At 32.5% G+C, this 8,420-nt stretch overlaps 1 protein-coding gene across 2 annotated transcripts in view; it reads right to left on the bottom strand.

The window, feature by feature from the left end:
- Positions 1 to 581: 581 nt before the first annotated feature.
- Positions 582 to 8,420, bottom strand: part of LOC126183186 (probable WRKY transcription factor protein 1) — a 196,433-nt gene continuing 188,594 nt past the window's right edge. For both annotated transcript variants that reach the window (XM_049924920.1, XM_049924919.1), the window contains exon 15: positions 582 to 8,391. The gene's annotated coding sequence lies outside the window, so the exon portion shown is untranslated. The remainder of the gene's footprint in view (positions 8,392 to 8,420) is intronic.

Genomic DNA, 8,420 nt, shown 5'->3' with positions numbered 1-8,420 from the left:
CGACTACCTGTGTCGTTTTCTCTCCATAGATACCCAGGCTAGATGGATAATCCAAATCACTGTCAGATACTAAACAGAGTTATTGCAAATGTGCAAACGGTGCAACAGGGAGGTTGGCACAGTACACTGGTACAACAAAAAACAAAACTATTTTCCAAAATAATAAGGCATGGTGTACAAACAAAATAGATTTATTTACTTTACAATAAGTTAAGACATTGAACTCCCTACTTACTTACTGAAGAAAAAATATTTCTTCATGTTATCCACTGTTGTTGCTATAAAATAAAAATTAAGATAACTTCTTTGTTAAAAGATTTACCCAGGTTGTCTGGAAAATGTTTGCAGAATATTATGCACAGAAGATTTAAAGAAACATCCTCACAAATCAAACACATCAATTCAAAAAATAAAAATAGGTTAACTAATTGTTACAAGTGGTTGTAAGAATGGTGAACCACGCAACAGTTCTAAAAATGTACATATTATACTTAGTTGGTGTTTTGCTTACCGTAATATTGATGTTTGTTACATAAAAGGAACAGGTGACAACACAAGGTAACACAAAAAAAGGCGGCCTATGATTCAAATAACTCTGTTTATTCACTCCGTGGTGCAAGACAAGTTCCTGCTTTTGCACATTTCCATTAAAGTTTAGAATAGGCGACAGTTGTCATGGGCAGTATGATTGTAACCAAGTTATAAACTGTTTTTCTCATGTGGTGGCTTCCACAAAATTGATTCAAGGATCATTACTTCATAGTAATGAAATCAGACACACACACACACAGACAGTATGAACATATGAAACATAAAAAGCCAAACTAAATACTGTTGTTTCACATTTTTTTTTGTCTTTTACTAAATGCAAAGTTATTTTGAAGCTTCCAAATTTAAATGGAAGTGATTAACTGATACCAGCACCAACTCATAACAGTTGCAAGAAATGTATACATATATGTACGTACATAAATATTTATCAAAGACTGTCTCAGTATATGGTTCTTATATGTCTTAAAACATTAATAATAATAATTTTATTATTATTATTATTATAATAAATTATTTTTGAGGAAATCATGGATTCACAATATACAAAACAACACTAACACAAATTTTAAATACAAATGAAAAGAGCTGCAACATGATGATGATGATTTTGATGATGATGATAATAATAATAATAATAATAATAAACTAACAATACCAAGCCTAGTCATTTAAATTTTTATTACTATTTTGAATTAGTGAAGTTCCCACAGTAGAAATAACTTGACACAAATAACAGAGTCAAGGTAACAGGAATAAAACATCCCATCTCCAGTTTAATGATGGCTGTCCTTTTATCACAAGATCCTCAAACAATTTTTGTGCCATGTAGCAGCTGCACAATTCTTTGTTCAGTTTGCATCTTATGAACTCAAAAAGGAATCTTTAAATTTATATTCAAAAATACTGCAGAATAAAATAATGATTGCACCATGAATAACTTTTGCTACTTTAGGAACTTTCTACATAAAATAAAATGTCAATACCATTTGAAAGTGTTCATATCTGTATTCCAGTTATGGATCACAAATTTTTATAGCAGTTATTAATTTTGGTCAGTAATGACCATCTTCGGACCTGCATGCACACATTTTTTTTAATCACAAAGTGTCAGTATATGTAAAAATGGTGCAGTAAAACTAATAAGCAAGACAAGCTTAGTCATATTTATATAAAATGTAAGATGCTTTGTAGAGTCAACATATCCTGCTAGAACTATGTATGCGGTACTTAGATTTTATATAAAATTGGCAAAACTTATTTTAGCTATTAATTTCACTGTGGCATTTTTACATACACTGACATGATCTGATTAGAAAAGTGTGTGTACTGAGATCTGAAAATGGTCATTAGTCACAAACTAATAAGCTGGTATAAAATTTTTGTGAACTGTAACTGGGATAAATATATAAATACCTTCCTTGATCACTGTGGATTTCGCTGCAATTATGTCACAACTTGTGATTTGAAAGTGTAATAATAACAGCTAACAACAAAAAAATACTTGTATAGGCAATTATATTGCAAAGAATGCCCAACAAGCTGTTCAATGATCATATCCAAGTTGCTGTACCTTTAAGAGCTTAATGTTTAACACACTCTAGAAGAACTTCCTTCTCAGAAAAAAAAAAGTAAATGTATAAAACAGAGTGGAAGACGTGTATGTGTAGCTGAGAGACAGACAGAGAGAGATAGAGAGAGAGAGAGAGAGAGAGAGAGAAAATAACAATGCTTGAAATATTAAATGGCATGGTGCCAATCCATATTTCTCTGCAGAGATAATTTAAAATAAAGGAACAGACAATATTCCTTTCGGAACGAGGAATATGTATAAAGTGCCACTATATAAAGCAAATTTAAGCTTAAAGCCTTAAGAGGAAATAATAGGGCAAAACCAAGTTTGGGGTGGAGAGGTACTAGCAAGAGAGGAATTTGTAAACATTTGTAGTGTATGTCTTAACCACATCAAGATAATGTAACTATTTATGCTGAGCTATTTATGTTCCTCTTCATTTTATGAAATCTGTGGCTCATGAACTACTGTGTTTTAAGCTAAATCGTGTGTGTGTGTGTGTGTGTGTGTGTGTGTGTGTGTGTGTGGGGGGGGGGGGGGGGGGGGGGGCAGAGAATGAGGGAATGTATGCAGATCATCTGTTATCAATTCACAATTTTTAAAGCACATTTAGTCCTTTCAGGTATGCTATGTACAGCCCGTGCATGAAGTGCTCAAAACCTTAACTATAACAAAGAAGGTTTCATAAAGCAGTTTATTATATGCACAGTCAAAGAATGAATGAATTGGTAGTAGTTTGCGAACACTACTTTACATCTGATGTTACTTATTATTAGTGTTCAAAGATGTAAATATTTTTGTTCTTAAATTGCACTTTTGATAAGAAAGTCAATAAATGATAAGTGCACCAATTACAATTTCATGTAGGAAATTTTTATTGCATGACAAGACACTGAGAATGTTTTAAATAAAAATTGGAGTTTTAAATTCTTCACTGAACTATACCACTGAGTTTGAACAGGAAATGAAGAGCTATAGATTTACTAACTAACTGCGTTTCAAAACCCTAGTTCTGAAATTACCTATAATGCTCACTGTCATAAGAAACTGGGTATCATGACATTTTAAAGTGTAGCACATTATTTTCAATTTGTTCCAAATGAATGCATATATTTGAAAACTAAATAATCTGGAATTGAAAACTGAATTATACTTGTTCACATGCACGTGCCCCCCCCCCCCCCCCCCCCCCCCACACACACCCTTACACACACGAAAACAGACTGTCTATTTCACAGCCCCCAAACACGTAAAGTGATATTTAATGAGAAATGTTGGTTGTTACTTCAAAATAGTTCAGAATTAAACAATACACTAACTGTTTGCAAAGAAAAAAATGCAACCATGAAAGGTTTTTGCTGTACATAGATGTAAACAAAGTATTGATTAAGTAAATAGTTTTTAAGCATTTGCTATGCTCCACATCAAAATATCATAACCATAGCCAGTGTTGGCTGAGTAAGAATTCAGGAAGTACATTTTTGCAGCATAAATGTCTCTTATATTTTCAAAAATTAGCCATTATTACATACATTTTCTTCTGTGATAGGACCTGCCTCATTGAACAGTCACAAACAATACATAACATCACAAAGAATATACAACAGAGCTCAAAATAATGCCAAGTAAAATACCCAAAATGCAAAGAAACAAACAACATTGTAACCTGTGCAGTATATGTTTGTGCTCTAATTAATTAATATTTCAAATAATTAACACAAAACACAAACATAACAGCTTGCCATCTCTGACTTTCTTTACTTGTATCAGCTTGTTCAAGTTTAATAAAACATCTCTCACTTCCCCGACCAAGCAATTCTTGGCTTTCAAAGCCAAGATACTTTAGTTACTGTTTCATTCAGCCATAGTTCTCACTAGAGTTACAAACAAGATTCATTACTCCATTAAACACTTCATTTTTGCACAAAGTCTGCTCAAGTGCTGAAAGTGAGAGAATGTTAAAAAAAAAAATGTCCGCCACGTAATTACTTACAAAATTATCGAAGACATAGTTATACCCATGAGTTATTATTTACAATTTTGATTAAGGAAATGGCAAAATCATGACACCTTATTTGAGAGACTATAAATGAAGATGGTTTTAAAGCAGTAATAGCTTCTGCATGATCTGGAAAGGATACCAGCTTTTTACAGTGAAGTGTGTAACATGAACACACAACATTGAAATTGGAGGGCTACATTAAATGTTGCTGCTGTAGATGAATACAAAAATCACTGTACAGACATTTAGCAATTTCTTTGAAGAGCCTGAGCAATACAGTTCATACACTAATATCTTTCTGTGCACCACAGGCAAGGCTCCAACAACTACAGTGCTTTAAACGATACTTCTCCTCTGAACCAAACAACCTTCCTTGAAGTCAAGCACTTTGGGCTGAATGTGTGATTCTTCAAAGAATGCTTCTTCCAAATGAAATCACTTTCAGAACCTTTGATGTCACTTTGGTTTTAAGTGGTTCAATGCATCTGCAATCTCTTGTAGGTAAATATAAAAGTAAAAGTTATTGATGATGAACCATCAAAAAATTCTTAATTAAATGTCCAAAACTGATTTCACTTTATAAAAGTAGCAATACTGGGTACACACAGCCAGTGAAATTCAATATGAATCATAGCACAATGTTAAGTGTAATATGGTATATATTAGAACAATGGCCCAGGTATTGACTGAAGTGAGGGATTTCCTTTTATATTGAAAGCATTAGGATCATTAGGCTCAAATTGATTTTATACATATCCTTTTAATTGGAGAAGTTCAAGTGCATTAATTAAATATTTGTATAACTAACCTCCAGACTTTGTAATCACATAAAAGTATGGATAAGTTACTTTGGTGACAGCTAATTGCAAAGAAAATTATCACCTACAGTATCCATAGTGACATAGATCATAACTACAGTTAAGTAATCATGATCAACAATTGGAAAGATATGAAATTATTGTGCTAGGAAAGGAAAATATGCTAATTCTTAGAAATGTAAGGAACTACTGTGAATGCACAGTCCCAGATCTTGTTTTATTTAAAACATAATTATCTACCACAGCTACTGGCACAGGGGATCTCAGGAAAGCACACACACATTTATAACTAAGATATGGGGTAGACACGAAGAATGACAGTTATACCCTTTCTGTTCGCTGAAAGTAGAATTGAATGGTCAGGTTCACTGTTGGCAATAAACTCCCAAGTAAAAACTTTGGAAACAACAGTCAAGTAGGTTCAAATGATCATTTTTATTTGAAGCTAATAGTGCCGTCTGGGAATTCTTAAAATATGGTAAAGTACTACCAGTTTTAGAATGGCTATCGATTAAAGTAAGTATAGCAATAGCAAGCAAGGCAAACAGAAGACCTGGAAACACTTATCTATACTACACTCTGTAGTACAGGGATACACAATGGATTTTACTAGTAATGTATTGCATAACTAATGTTGACATTGTTTGCAAATGCTGCCATTGTGAGCATACTGTTAGTTTGATGGAAAAGGGAAGAAGATCAATAATGATTCCAGGATAGTAATTACCTGTTACATGTCTTGAACAAAGCTAAATTTCAAATGTTGCAGAGAGCACCTGCAATGAAGATACTGGAAAAAGGCTGTAATTGTCTACGTACCTTCAGGAGAATCAGTATTAAAATGCTCTGGCTTGCTTAATGAAAGCCACAGATCTATGAGAACTCTAATGACAAGCAAACACTTTGGTGGTTAGACATGATGCGATTTGAAAGCATTGAAAGTTTCACTTATGCAAGGTGATCCATGATTTTTCCATTTCTTTACAGCAAAAGTGAACATTTTCTTATGATAATTTCATGTATATAATAAACACATTCACATTAATGGAAAAGGTTACAACAAACGTCAAGGAAACACAGGAGGCTATGTAAAATAATTTGAAGTTGTTAGCCTGAATCATCTCTCGGGAAAACAAAAATAGCTCAGATTCATTTCTTACATTTTACTGAAGCAAAACAGAACCTAGATTGTGTGATTTTCCTCTCAGTTAATGACTCAAAACAATTATAATTATGCCTTTATGTTTCTAAATAACTATCACAAATATTACACAAAAAAGGAAAAAAAGCATTAATTATCAATAAAATACTACTTGTTTTGCGAGTCTCATTTTCTTATGTTGCACAAACCTAAAGTCTATGTAACTTAAAATTAAAGTGGCCACAGATGAAATTTAGCTAGCTTAGTAGCCCAAAAATCAGACACATGGTGTGAAGAACATACCATCATTTTCTTTGCTGAGCATTCTTGAAAATACCATGAAAATAATTACTGCCACAGAAAATATGTTATAATTATTGACAGAACAAAGCAAAACATGCATGTCAATTTTGTAATTCACTTATACAATGGGGAAATTAATTATTTACAGGTAAATACAAAAAGGTTTGATCTGTATACAAATAAATGTCTGAACTTAAAAAGAGTTCAAACAAAATTACCAGCACAGTTGCAATAATTAGATTCAAGTTTTATCATATATATAATTTAGTTTTGTGTGAAGAGCAATTTGACTGTGGTATAGCAAATCAAACTGCTAGGTTACTAAGTACAATCTGTACCACAATAAACATCACAATATAACACCAGTTACCAAATTACAAAATACAATATGCAAACAAAGTTGAATGAATGTGGTAACAGAAAGGACGAAAGTCACAGGAAGATGTCACAGTTTAGGCAATTATAAAAATAAACCTCACGTTGCACAAATCACTTTAATTAACTATAAAAGACAGTAATCACTCTCTCACAGTTATGACTATACTGTTTAACAACCTTAACGCATAAGCTGTAAATAAACAAAATATCACTAGAAACAGTGCAAAAGGATTTTATAACAAAATTATATCAACATATAGAAATTATTTAATTTATTAAAGTTGTACATTAACTCAAACAGTTGCTTTGTACATTGAATAACAGAACAGGTGTCTGAAACTGCCTGCAGTTGCAGAGAGAGGTGTAAAACTTAGTTTTACAAATCTGTGAAGTTCTTCAATGTGTACAAATATTTAATTTAATTTTGAGGGCCTTAATTAGCATACGGTACAAAGTAAAAACAGATATTTAGAAGAACTGAAAAGAAAGTCAACATTTCAAGAATCTTATTTTCACAAGGAACAGAGCCCAATAAGATCATGAATTTCCTGCTAACCAACAAATTCACAGTATTTCGTATTTCTGTTACAGTATGTACCAAAAAATAGTGTGTCGCAAGTTTGATATCAGAAACAAATCCATTCTGTCATTACTTACACAGCATTACAATGAAGCACCAACAAGTCATTACAGCACTGTATCAAATAAAAGTAAATAGCCTTTTCCACTGTTTCTTTGTGACATGTACAATTCTTGATGTACGATTAACACTGGTGCACTTTCTTAATATCTACTTCTGTCAGATAACTTGCACTGCTAATTAACATATCACTTTCAAAATATCTGAGCAAAATAAAATTTAATAACTTAAGGAAAAAGTATATGCCTCTTCAAAATATCTGAGCAAAAGAAAATTTATAACTGAAGAAAATATGCCAAAAAACAAATGGAACAGTTGCAGTTACCCATTTATTTCATTCAGAACAGAATAAATGTACATAGATTAATAAGGCACTTCACCAAGTGATCTGGCAAAGCAAGAGTTGTTCTTTGGTAAACTATTTTAAAATTTTAACATTCTTGGTAAGAAAAATATAGAAAGAAAAGAAACAATTGGACAATGTGGTACCATGCCACAGAAACAAGATGGTGTATCAAGAAAACTCCTGTTTGTCACACACACACACACACACACACACACACACACACACACACACACACACACAGACAGAGAGAGAGAGAGAGAGAGAGAGAGAGAGAGAGAGAGAGGAATTCATTTTTTACTTTTGTAAAGGTCACAAAAGTTAACAAAATCAATCACAGGAGCTATTATGTTACTTTTTCAATTTCTCAACTTTCTCCCAAAAACAGTCTTTTCTTAGTCAGTACATGAAAGCCAACACACAATTCTTTTAAACTCTGGAAACATTATTGCTTTTTTTAAAAATATGTAATGATATATTAGTGCATTTTGATCTCACACACAGTCTTGGTAATCCTGAGCAGCACACAAGCATAAATACTGTAAAACAAAAATCATAATCCAGTTCCTAGATATATGCAAGCAGCTACCAAAGCAGCACCTCAAATGGTATGCACTTTGTTGTACTCACAGCCCATTTTCAACCTAAAACAGCAAATGGGTAAAAATGAGAA

The sequence above is a fragment of the Schistocerca cancellata genome, chromosome 4 (genome assembly GCF_023864275.1).
Source record: "Schistocerca cancellata isolate TAMUIC-IGC-003103 chromosome 4, iqSchCanc2.1, whole genome shotgun sequence".
Classification (NCBI taxonomy): Eukaryota; Metazoa; Arthropoda; class Insecta; order Orthoptera; family Acrididae; genus Schistocerca; species Schistocerca cancellata.
Note: the sequence above shows the minus strand (reverse complement) of the source record. Positions and strands in the feature narration are given on the sequence as shown.